General features: G+C 42.3%; 1 pseudogene; it reads left to right on the forward strand.

Moving 5' to 3' along the window:
* The first annotated feature begins 1,458 nt into the window (after window positions 1-1,458).
* On the forward strand, window positions 1,459-12,642 carry LOC127774246 (elongation factor 2-like; annotated as a pseudogene).
* Window positions 12,643-13,687: the final 1,045 nt, after the last annotated feature.

Consider the following 13,687-nt stretch of genomic DNA (forward strand, 5'->3'; position numbering starts at 1 on the left):
TGGGCCTTATCTCCTAAGCGGGCCAATCAAAATGGGCCATCACTACAACTTTTTGGCGGGAAACTAGACGTAGTATCGGAGTGGATCACGGAAAGAGAAGTCCTGCGTTCTCCTACAGTAGCACAGGTTTTCTCCGTGCCTCCGTCTCAGTGGACCATAGGCACTGACATGTGGGGTCCTGAGCACGTGCTCAGGAGAGAAACCGGTGGACCAGGTGCACGCTGCTCTCTATTGTAGCTCTGTGGCACAGTGCCGCCACCTCAGAGCTGCGTGAACCAAGTCCACGAGACCACGACCACCTCCCAAAGCGGGAGCAGCGGCCGTCTTCTTCTTCCTCGATTCCGTCACGCCCCTCCTCCTCCTCCTCGCCGCCCGGCGGCGGCCGCCCCCTTCTCCTCTCCGCCAGCGCGGGCTCCCCCGTCGCAGTGCATCTGCGGCGCCGCCCACGATCGGTCGCCGACGCCCATCTACGCGCTGCCGCGCCGGCGTCGGCCGCAGGCTCGCCGTCGTCTCCGCAGGTTCAGCCTCGGACACCCCCACGCGCTGTACTCCTCGAACATTTGGTTACTTGCTTGCTTACTTTGGGTTTTTGTGTTGAGACTAGAGGGTAGAGGGAAGACCCGCTTTCATGGCGATTAGGATTCCTTCTTCATATGAAATCCAAGCTAGAAACCCTCTCACTGGATCAGATGGGGTTAGGAACTGAGAACGCCGCGATGGTGCCAGACGAATGGCCGATATGGGGGTTCGGTGCGTCTCGTGAGTTAGCTGGGTCGCGGAACTGGGTGCTTGGTTGGGGTGGGGTGAGATGGTGGGGGGGGGGGGGGGGGGGGGGGGGGGGGGGTGCGTCGCCGCGGCGGCGGGAGAGCGACGGGGAGCCCAGTTGAACGTTGGGAGCTCATTTTGCTATTGCTGATACCCGTAATCCAATCCAAACGACCTTTGTCTTACGGGGAAGGAGGAGGATTCTTCAAATTCCATATGAAAATGTGGTCGGATTTTAGTGAAAACTAAGCATCGGTGGAAGAAACCAAAGAGTAGTCCAACAGGAGTGGTTCAAAAGCCCTCTCATCTACCAACCTTAGTAGGGTTTCCTACTTGATATTTTGAGAAGTGAAGAGTTGCTGGGAGATGCTTCAGATATCTTGCCTCTGATCACTTAGTATCAGCCTGCAGAGATCTTGTGAGTTGCATACTCTGTTTGGATCAGGTCCTGGTGCATGCTGGTAGGCGTCGTAGTCCTCACTCCTCACACATCAAGAGCATGTCATTGTGCCGGAGCTCATAACTCCTGTTTTGTCCCTGATGTAAGGGATGAGAAGTCACTGGACTGTCTTTTAAATACAAATTGTTAATTAATTGTGGTGCTTACTACTTGATGGCTTATTTCTCAATTTTTCTCTGTTCTTATCAAACTTGTTCATTTGGCACAGGCAGGGATACATGAAGTAAATCGACATGATGGTGGTCACAGCGGAAGAACTTCACAGCATTATGTGCAATAAGAACAACATTCGGAATGTATTGGTTATTGCTGATGCTGGCCATGGTAAGATTGAAATGTAGTGGTGTGAGATTCTTAAAATGTGGTTGTTTTACTTGTTTGTTTATGAAATTACATTAATTCTCACATTTACGACGTGGCATCTTAGTAGAATTTCTAGTTATTCTTTTCAGCCATTTCTTTCCATTAACATATTGAATCTGAATGATTTGTATCGCTGGAATTATCTTCCTGTATGTAAATATCGATTTCTGGTGGGTCTAGGATATATTGAGATTGGTATGGAAGTGTTGTACTACATAATGTCCGGAGTATTTGAGTTTGTAACCTTGATATCTTGTCTTTCTTCTACTATTCGTTATAGGATGTACTTCTCTTGTACTTTTTTTGCTGCTTCCATTTGTAATTTTGTTGTGAAAATATTTTTTGTACTAATATTTTGTCTTGTACCATTTTTAAAGGAAAAACTGCAATATTGGATTCCCTGGTAGCAACTGCTGGAATTACTTCCCAGGAAGTTACTGAAAGCAATAGCCTAATTTCTCTGTACTATGAAATGCCTGAAGATTCTCTGAGAAGCTACAAGGATAAGAGAGCTGGTAACGGACACTTGATCAATCTTATTGACTCTCCTGTGTGTTGCAACTTGTCTAATGATGTCCAACCTGCCCTTTGCATAATGGATGGTGCTCTAGTTGTAGTGGACAGTTTTGAGGGTGTTACTTTATGGACCAAGACTTCTATTCGTGAAGCTCTTAATATGAAGATTCAGCCTGTTTTTACTCTGAATAAGATCGACAGATTCTTCCTTGAGCAGAATGTTGATGGTGAGAAAGCTTATCAGACCCTCTCCAGTCTAATTGATAGTGTCAATGCTACCATGTCTTCACACAAAGATGCTCAGGTGTATCCCACTAAGGGAACTGTTGTGTTCTCATCTGGTCTGCACGGATGGGCAGTTGCAATTTCTAATTTTGCTAAGATGTATTCCTCCAAATTCAAAGTTGAGGAATCTAAGATGATAGATTATGGGGTGAGAACTTCTTTGACCTGGCCACAAAGAAATGGACAAAAAAGAACACTGGCACAGCTACATGCAAGAGGGGCTTTGTTCAGTTTTGCTATGAACCTATCAGAGAGATCATGAACGCCTGCATGAATAGCAAGCACAAATTGTGGCCTATGCTAGAAAAGATTCATGTCACTGTGAGTTCTGCAGCTAAGGAACTTGTTGGCATTGAACTCGTAAAGTATGTGATCCAAGCTTGGCTGCCAGCATGCAGTGCACTTTCTGAGATGATGGTGTACCACATCCCCTCTCCAGAGAAGGCGCAAAGACATTGTGTTGGGAATTTTGGTGTGGATCTTGACAACATTTACCATACCTCTGTTAGAAATTGTGATGCTGAAGGCCCCTTGTTCTTTATGTTTCCAAGATGACCCTAGCATTAGGCAAAGGCAGGTATTTTGCTTTAGGACGTGTCTTCTCCGGGAAAGTCACATCTGGAATGAATGTCCAATTCTTGAGTCCCAGCTATGGTATTGGTGAAAGAAAAGATTTGTATATCAAATGCATTAAGAGTTCCCTTATCTGGATAGGAGATAAAAGGGAGTTAGTTGAGGGTGCTTCTTGCTCCTCTATCCCTGGTCATAGAGACTTATTTGACAAGGCCACATACACTACAGTTAATTGTATGGAACATAAACAGGGATTAGAAAATCATATAGTCACTGGAAACATTGTGTATGTGTTTACTTCAGACCAGTTAATTAAGAACTCTACATTGACAAGTGTGAAGGTTATGCCCATGAGAGCCCCTGCTGTAGCAGTTCGTGTTGATTGCAAAGCCTACCCTGACCTTCCAAAGTTTCTTGAAGCTCTGAAGAAGTTGGCAAACACTCCAGTTAAGACTAGGTTAAATGACATCCCCTTAAGTGAATTAGAAGGCTGCGGCCGTTATCCACCAGTAAGTTTCTATCCGTTGCAACCTTTTAGTGCAATTTAATGACACTTCTTCCTTATCGTTTATACTTGTTGCATCTTTTTACAGAACTATCACTTCCTGAATTTGGATGAACCTGATCCTTGGTTACTTTATGAGAATATGATGGACTGCATAGGCAATCATCGCTTCTGGACTCTATCTCACTCAGATAATGTTTATGACTTCGATTGTCCGGAATCCAGAAGTTGGACCACACCCCAAAAGGGCCACTATCTACAGTATGTCCAAGTAGATGGGATTGTGATGTGCTTTGTAGGCAATGCTTCAACAAGTTGGCTACATGGTGTTATCACAGAGGGGTTTGTTGCTGAATTTATTAAGAAGCCACCTGGAGATCCAAAAGAAGTTGCAAAACCGACACATTATATAACAACGCCAGAGAGGGAAAAGAGTGATAGATTTATTAAGAAGCCACCTGGAGATCCAAAACAAGTTGCAAAACCGACACATTATATAACAACGACAGGGCGGACAAGAAGTGATATACCTATATCAGGGAACTACCATCGCCGGTTGTCTACATTTGCATTTGGGCCAGCAGGCTTCAGAAAAGCTTGCAAAAGTCTCTATATGTATGTAATAGGTGAGTTGTCTGATTCTGCGGACTATCTTGACATGATTGTTACAATCATTATTCTGCACCTTTGGGACACATCACGAAACAATGATGTGCTGGACAAAGCACTGATGGCATTTCATCCAGACAACACAGAACAGATAGTACTTGGAGATGATTGCCGTGTAATGCTGCAAAGAGTTTCATGTGAAACTGTTAGCTCTATTGATGAAAGAAGAGATTATGTGCCTATTGCTCACACAACTCCCAAATGTGTTTCCAAAGCATGTGATATAATAAGAATCCTGTATGGTGAAGTCCATGACCATTCACCATTCGATGATAAATTTCTTCCCTTGAGCTTTGATGCTCAAATTGATTCACAATCTGATGATGAAAATGACAAGTCTGGGCATGGTAGGATCAAGGGAAACTATCATAGCAAAAAAGGTGACAAAACATACCCATCTTGGATTGTCAAACGATGTTCAGCATATAGATTTGCGCAAAATGACAGTACACACAGAGTGCATCGTTGTCTTTTACATGCCAATAAAATAAGGTGTAATTCTCGTTCATCTGTCTATATCTTTTGGATCACACTAATTGCTAATTATACAAACATTGTCTTGCAGAGGTGTACGGGTCAATGCGATGGAGCAATGCCAAGTTGAAAGCATTTGGTATATATCCGCTAAATCCTTAACTCTTAACCTGTTTTTCCTTACCAGAAAATATCAATTGCTCACAATTCTTTGTGCTCTTCTATCAGTACCCGAGAGTCATCAACTCATATATGGACTGTTGATTACAAAGGATCCCTTCACTTATCAACTTTGAAAAGTTATAACTTCGAGGTAGGTGCAAATGCGTGCAGTGTCCTCAGGTTGTCAGTAAATGATCTGCATGTTCAACATTTGGGGGAAATCACGAAAAATATATTCAGCAGTAAACCCTAGATGGTAGTGAAGGTTATATACATATACATGGGCCAAATGGGCTAAGTGGGCCAACTGAACCAAAACAGAAATATATATATGGTGTATACATTAACACCCCCCGTCAAACTCTAGGTGGATCAACAGCCTTGAGTTTGGAAAGAAGAAAATCATGCTGGTCTCGTGTTTGCGGTTTGGTGAACAAGTCAGCAACTTGAAGTTCAGAGGGCAAGTAATGAAGACAGATTGTCCTGTGTTGATAATGAAATCGGGTAAAAGAAGCATCAGTCCCTATGTGTTTGCTGAGTTCATGTTTGACAGGATTTGAGGCTATTTGGATAGCACTTGTGTTATCACAAAACAATGAAGTTGGTTGTGAGAGGACAACACCAAGATCTGCAAGTAGCCAACGGAGCCATATAACTTCAGCTGTTGTAGTTGCAAGAGCTCGTAATTCAGCCTCAGCGCTTGAACGAGAGAAAGCTGTCTGTTTCTTTGACTTCCAAGCAAGAAGAGAAGATCCCAGGAAGATACAATAACCAGTAATAGAGCATCGATCAACAGGGTCACTTGCCCAAGTGGAATCTGAATAAGCTTGAAGCTCTAGTGAGCTATCACGGGAGAAAAATATACCACGAGATGGCGTCCCACGTAGATAGCGGAGCACTCGTAATAGGTGAGCATAATGGACAGATGTAGGGGCACTAGTAAATTGACTGAGAACATGAACAGCATGTGAGATATCCGGTCGAGTAACAGCAAGATATACAAGACTTCCAACAATATGTCGGTATCGAGAAGGATCTGAAAGTGGATTCCCAACAGTAGGACGAATCTTGAGATGAAGCTCCATAGGAGTGGCAGCAGTTTTATCATCACTTAGACCAGAGCGAGATAGTAAGTCGAGAGTATATCGATGCTGAGACAAATGAAAACCATTCGGTGTTGAAGCAACCTCAATGCCCAGAAAATACTTTAGTGGTCCAAGATCAGTCATCATGAATTGCTCACTTAGACGTTGCTTCACGAAGGCAACATGAGAAGCGTCATCACCCGTTATGATCATATCATCAACATAGAGCAAGAGAATCGTACGACCTCGAGAAGAAGTGTGGATAAATAGGGCAGAATCATGCTCACTAGCAACAAATCCAGCTTTTAGAACAACTGAGCTAAAGCGCTCAAACCAAGCTCGTGGAGCTTGCTTAAGACCATATAAAGCACGGCGTAGGCACAACACATGACCAGATGGACATGTCAAACCTGGTGGAGGCTGCATGTAGACTTCCTCTTGCAAATCACCATGAAGAAATGCATTCTTCACGTCCATCTGTGAGATCTCCCATTGACGAGTTGCAGCTACAGCTATAAGGGTACGGACAGTAGTCATGTGAGCAACTGGGGCAAAAGTCTCATCATAATCTCGACCATATTCCTGCTGAAAACCACAAGCAACCAAGCGGGCCTTATACCGTTCAATAGATCCATTAGAGCGAGTTTTCACCTTAAACACCCACTTGCAAGTAATTGGAACAGCATGATGGGGAAGAGGAACAACATCCCATGTACCCGTGCGCTCTAAGGCAGAAAGTTCCTCATTCATAGCCAATTTCCATTCATTAATTGTAACAGCCTCTTGATATGTGCGAGGCTCCTGAACACCATCAGCTATTGCACAACTGTAACGAGGATGTGGCATAATTTTACTGCGATTTCGAAGACCATATCGTGCTGCAGGAGAAGATGGTGATGATGGTATAGGCATATCATCAACAGGTAGCTCATTAGAATCATCAATTGATAGCTCGCTGGATTTAGTCAAACGAGAGGGCGACTGATCACCTACAGTGATTTGAGGACGACGAGTGTAATGCAAAGGATAAGGTGAGACAGAAATGGGAGGCAAAGATGAAGTAGCAGGAGGAGTACTAGTCACTGGGGAAGAGGGAGTAACAGGAGGAACAATAGTAGTAGATGTAGGAGGAACAGAAGTAGTGGATGGAACAGTAGGATCTGTAGGGGTTTGAACAGGAGACAACTCAATTGGTGGAAGAAACAGAAAAGACACATCCTCAGTAGGAGAAGAAGAGCGTGTAGAGGAGGGCGAATAATAGAAAGGACGGTTCTCTACAAAAGAAACATCCCTAGAAATACGCATTCTACGATTAGAAGGATCATAACAACGATATCCTTTATGCTCAAGACTATAACCCAGAAAAACACATTCAACTGATTGAGCAGATAATTTGGTGCGTTCATGTTGTGGAAGAAGAACATAGCATGTACAACCAAAGACTCGAAGTTGGTCATACCTTGGAGGAGAGGAATAAAGACACTCACCAGCACTGCGGCCTTGAAGGATTGATGAAGGCTGAAGATTAATTAGATAAACAGAGGTGGATACAGCCTCAGCCCAAAAATGTGGTGGAACATGAGACGCAATTAGAAGAGTACGAGCAGTCTCTATGATATGGCGGTGTTTTCGTTCAGCGACGCCATTTTGTGCATGAGCACCGGGACATGAAAGTTGTGGAAGAGTTCCATGGTCACTTAAAAGCTGGCGGAAGGCATTAGACAAGTACTCTCCCCCGGAGTCGGAACGAAAAATTTTTATAGATGTAGAAAACTGTGTATGAACCATGGAAGCAAAGGATTTGTAAACTTGATAGAGCTCACTGCGATGTTTCATGAAATAGATCCAAGTGTATCGAGAGAAATCATCGACAAAAATGACATAATATCGGTGACCTCCTTTAGAATGAAATGGGGCAGGACCCCATACATCTGAATGAACTAATGCAAAAGGAGAGGTAGACCGAGACATGCTAGAACGATAAGGGAGTTGTACTTGTTTACCAAGCTTGCAACCCTTGCACACGAAATCAGTCTCAATAGAGACATTTCCTAGGACACCCTGTTGAACAAGAGTAGACAAGCGAGAACCACATAAATGACCAAGTCTATGATGCCACTGAGGAAAAGAGGCTGACAAAGAGGAATAAACAGAGGAATTGGAAGTTATAGAGGTGGCAGAAGCAGAGTTTCCAGGAAAACCAGAGGAAGTAGAAGTGGGAAGATGCAAATGATCAAGCACATAAAGTCCCCTAGGACCATTGAGTCGATGACCAGCTCCAACAAGATTGCCTGTAGCACGATCCAGTACATAACAAGCAGCCTCATCAAAAACCACATGGCACTTCATATCGGTAAGCTGACCAACAGATATAAGTTTCATAGATAGATTGGGCACATAAAAGACATCTGGAATTGTGTATTCTTTAGTTTGGAGAGTGCCTTGAAGAGAAACCGGTAGAATGGTGCCATCAGCTGTCTGAACACTTGATGCTTTTGTCAAAGAGCATGACTGGAGCTGTGAAATGTCCGGTGTCATGTGAAAGGATGCCCCTGAGTCCAATATCCAACAAGAGTCTGTAACATTTGCTGAAAGTGAACAGCCCGTAATATCCATACTAACATCAGCAATACATGAGGATGGATCTGTTTTCAAAGGGGTGTGTGCAAGCTGGTTCAAGAATATGGCAAATTCAGACTTAGCATCCTTATCATGAATATGTGGTTTATTTGACTGAAGATGACAACGATACTGATTGCAATTTCTTTGAATATGACCCCAGTTCAAACAGGAATGGCATTGTTTCAGCCAAGTAGGTGGAGAAATAGAGCTCACTGGGGGTAAAGGAAGAATCCCTACTGAAGAAATCATAATGGACAGAACTGACAAATCCACAATAATACTTCAGTACTAGCAGCCTCTGTAACACACATGAACCAAGCTACAGACCAAATCAAACACCATGTAGCAGCAGTTTTTTTTTGAAAGAACCCAGCAAGCTGGTTTTATATTATAGAAGAAGTGAGAGAAACTGTACAGAACAGAAGGCAGGGGAGACGTTCCCGGAGGAATTCTTCCTGCCTGCACTCCCTAAAAAAACAAAAGCCTAATCTCTTAACATAATACACTTCACTCCCTTGGCACCTACCATTTCCCACAAACAAAGCTCATCTATGATCTTGCTAGCAAGTGCCGATGGTGTAGATTCTTTCCCTCTGAAGATGCGATTGTTCCTTTCCATCCAAATCTCCCAAAGCGTGGTCAAGACTGCTGAACGTAGCCCTTTCTGTTGCAACTTTTCTGCCTCATCTGTTTGCTCGCGCCACCAATTGAGGAGAGTGTTGTCTGTGGTCACATGTAGGAAACGTTGCGGTCTGAATTTGCGACCAATGTCCCGCCATACCTGCTGCGTGAAGGGGCACTCCATGAAGAGGTGCTGTACCGTTTCGAGATTTCTGAAACAGAGTTTGGCAGAAATAGTTATTTGGCCAGCCCCTACATTGCAAATGATCTGCCGTCCATATTCTATTTTGCGCCAGCAGCCACGCGAAGAATTTGTGTTTCCCCGGTGCCCAAGTTTCCCATACAAGCTCAGTAGAATCCGAAAACGTTTTGCCCATGAACTGCATGACATATGCTGATTTTGCCGTATACAAGCCACTGGCCGACCACCTCCAGAGGATTGTGTCCTCAGCCCTTTCATGGATCACCTCTCCTGCGTTGTGGAGCACTTCCCATACGCATATATATTCCTGAAGCAGCTGTATTGTCACCCCTCCGCGGATGTCTTCGATCCAAGCATCATTGGTTATTGCCTCAAGAACCGACCTGTTTTTCCTTTTGGAGTGCTTGAAGAGGTTTGGGGCTAGGTATTTCAGCGGCTGATCTCCTATCCAGTTGGATTCCCAAAATTTTGCCTTTCGTCCATCTCCGACCGATACTTTGGTGGCAGCAGCAAACAAAGCACGATCGGTGTCATCACAGGGCGGCGGGGTTCCTATCCATGGTTTTTCCGGGCTTGTCCACTCATACCAGAGCCAACGTAGCCTCAGCGATCGTGAGAACTTCTCCAAACAAGGTATGCCCAATCCACCATGTATAGTCGGAGAACATACTTGCTGCCAATTCACTTTACATTTTTCGCCCAAGCTTTCTTGGTCTCCGGCCCAAAGAAATTTTCGTCGCGCTTTGTCAACATCATTTAGGAATCCTTTTGGTGGTTTAAGAACGGTCAGCAAGTAGGTTGGAATGGCACTGAGAACTGCACAAGAACCTTCCGCCCGCTTTGATAAACTAGCTTGTTTTTCTAGCCCCCCATCCTTGCTCTGATTTTGTCCATTACCGGCTGCAAATGGACCCGCTTTAACTTCCCCGTAGTAAGAGGCAGTCCAACCATGTAGCAGCAGTAACCAGCAGCAGCCGTGGGTGTAGAGACAAGGGAAACCTATTGCTTCCTAGCAGATTCGGTAGGCAGCAGCAAAGAAGATTGAGGACAGGGGAAACTTGCCGGCGGAGGAGAAGAGATTATTAGCAGCAGAGCAGATCGCTGATGCGACGTCCAGGACGCAGCTCCGGCGAATCCCAGGCAAGCTCTGATACCATGTTCAACATTTGGGGGAAATCACGAAAAATATATTCAGCAGTAAACCCTAGATGGTAGTGAAGGTTATATACATATACATGGGCCAAATGGGCTAAGTGGGCCAACTGAACCAAAATAGAAATATATATATGGTGTATACATTAACACTGCATTCCTTCATACTGTCCTCAATTCTATATATGGAATTTTTGGGAAATTGGTTTCACATGAACCAGCAATTGGCCATTGATGTGTTCCAAAAAAATCTGTGCAGCATGTATGCAACCATGAATTTGTGAGTTTTAGGTACATTTATTTGATAAATTGACCCATACTTCATGTTTCCCTTATCACTTTATGTGCTGACCAGATATCAACATCATGTTCTAGTGTAACTTTGTTGCATTGCTGCTCAACAATTTGAAATTTAAAATGGTGTTTGTATTTTTTTTTTGAAATGCCCCTGATGTGTATACAAATGATCATGGTACTATATTATTGATGGTCGCGTGACAGATGGATAAATGGTGGTACCTATGATCTTTGGGGTGCACCTATCACAGCATTTAGTTTCTTTTTTTAGCGAAGGGTTACACATTCCATATTTGTTTTCACGGTTGTCTGTTCCCATGTAGGCATCACAGCATGCTGGTATTCTGTTGTTCAGATTTGCTAAAGCACTTTTGGAAGACTTGTCCAGCACAAGATTTCTGTATGAAAGGAATGTGTGGCGTTGGCACGGGGTTAGTCAAGTGCATTACTTATTTTCTCTTCATAAACAAACAGAAAGTAACACTGAATCTGTGAGTTTCTCTTGATTTAGGCCGAAGGGAGAAGTTGTACCTCAAACATTGGAGTTTTGAACTCAGGAAGTCTCAATTATTGGTCTGCCCACAACTCTGAGGTAACTACGTAAGTTGTATCAGTAAGATTGCATTATAGCAACATGCCACTGCAACTAAACTGAACTGGTAAATAACAGAACCTAATAAAGGTGCACTAGTTGTTAAACCACGCATTTGCATGGGCTATTGATATTAAGTATATCTGCCTAACTATACTAGTTATTAAATTGAAATTATATGTAAACAGATGTTTAGTAACCTTCTTTTTCGAAACCTATTTATATACAAATGAAATTTATATTTAATATTTACTAATTCCGAAGTTTTATGTGGGAATTTTCCTGAGGTAACTAGTTAGGTGTAGATAGATTTCTCTCTCTAGGATGTTACTACTACCTGGTCTCATACTTTCATCTAGTTGAGATGTTATTTTCTATCATTTGATCTTTATAATGCCAGTGGGCTAATTTCCTTCCAAAACTTAAATCCCATATATTCTCTTACAATCTAGTTTCTATTAATAGTTTGTAGTTTTTTCACGTATGTCAATTGTTGATTTTCTATGTTTACATCAAGAATGACAACCAAATGCAGGTATATTAGACTTACCAGATGGCACTCACTTACCCATTGTGGTTTCGTGTTTAAGGAAGAAGCTATGCCATAGTGGTAATATTATGACCTTAAGACTCAAAAGTAAAGAATTCTGAATTGTTCCCTTTCTTCGCAGTTCCAGGAGATGAAGGATATGCTCTGGCGGACTGGTGGCTGCAGAACAGAGCACGTTGCCGGACGAGCTACAGAGCGTCCTTTGACTGCCTCTTCATACTGGTATGCTGGCTGATTTGGAAGGAAAGAAACGGGAGAATTTTCGACCAATGTCTCAGGACGATAGAGCACTTGGTGAATGACATCAAAGAGGAAATTATCATCTGGACAGAGGCATGAATTTTTCGCCCGGGTAATTAATTGAGTATACAGTTTCTGTCCAGTCTTTAGGCTTTTTCTGTTCACGGGACTGAGGCGTCTTGCATTGGACCCGATCGACATCCTCCTATCGATGTAACACACTTGTGCACTTTAATTTTCTTCCAATTCTTAATGAAATTGGTCAGCCACCTCTTCGGCCGACCCGACAAAAAAATTGTTCCCTTTCTTTTGTCTAATTCCGAACTGTTTTCTCTAGAGTAATAATAATATCTACTGAAAGTCCAATATCAAAAAGAAAAAGAAAATAGCATTTGAAAGTGTATATATGCAATTCAGTAATGACGGTTAACAATTTCTTTTATGCATATTAATCAGTTCCATTGGCGAATAAATCCTTTGTTTTGTTGCAGCTTAACCAGTTCCTTTGATGACTGCCTTGCAACTTCCAACAATACTGTTTGGTAATAGAACCTATTATCCATTTAGCAGTAACAGGAAATGACTCAAAGCAACAGAGGAACAAGTAGTGTGTCGAGGATCATTGATCTTCCCGACTTCAACAAAATATCAAATAATGATATTCAAAACTGCGTATTACCTTTCTAATGATTTTTCTCCTGACTAGATCATATACTCAATTCGCATAATTGCACCTTTAATTTATTAAATGAGTGGCTCACATAGAAATTTGCTATTGGTTGCATTGAAAGATTTCCTTGATGAGATGGTGATGGTTAATTAGCACTACTCTACAGTCCTACTCGGGAAGTGTTTATTGCCGGCCGGTTAAAGATGAAGGTTTTTTTTTTATGAACGAAAATTAAAGATGAAGGTTGAGCCAGCCAAATTTGACCGGCTTCTTCTAGTAAATTATTACTGGACTTATTTTAGACAATAGACCCATGATTTATGAACTTCTAAAGAGACATTGGTTTATATATTATTGGGATTTGTCACAGTTTCATGCTAAGCATATTGGAGACTTCCCCTAAACTCCTCCCAAGCCCAAAATCAGAGACTTTTAGAGGTAAAAGCATCACTCCAACAGATCCCTTAACCACCTATCCGTCTCATTTTAGATGCAGGTATGGTTTTAATGTCTAATGTTTAACCGTCTTTTTTATTTTTAAAAAATATGACTCATATTTTTATTGTTATTAGATGATAAAACATAAATAGTACTTTATGTGTGACTTATTTTTTAAAAAAAATTATAAGTTTTTCAAATAAGACGAATGGTCAAACGTTAGGCACGAAAATCCATGACAGCACTTAAAATAAGACGGAGAGAGTACCTAAGAATTGGAGAGTTAATTTCAGTCTTAGAGCATGTATAAAGGTGTCAGGTATGAGCTCTACGTTATTTAGAGATCCTACAATAGTTGGAAACAATATAAGCTCTAATCATTCATGTATCAAAATATTTTTTTTTCTTACTATTCTTTCCTTTCTTTCACCACCATGCAACAAAAT

The sequence above is a fragment of the Oryza glaberrima genome, chromosome 5 (assembly GCF_000147395.1).
Source record: "Oryza glaberrima chromosome 5, OglaRS2, whole genome shotgun sequence".
Classification (NCBI taxonomy): domain Eukaryota; kingdom Viridiplantae; phylum Streptophyta; class Magnoliopsida; order Poales; family Poaceae; genus Oryza; species Oryza glaberrima.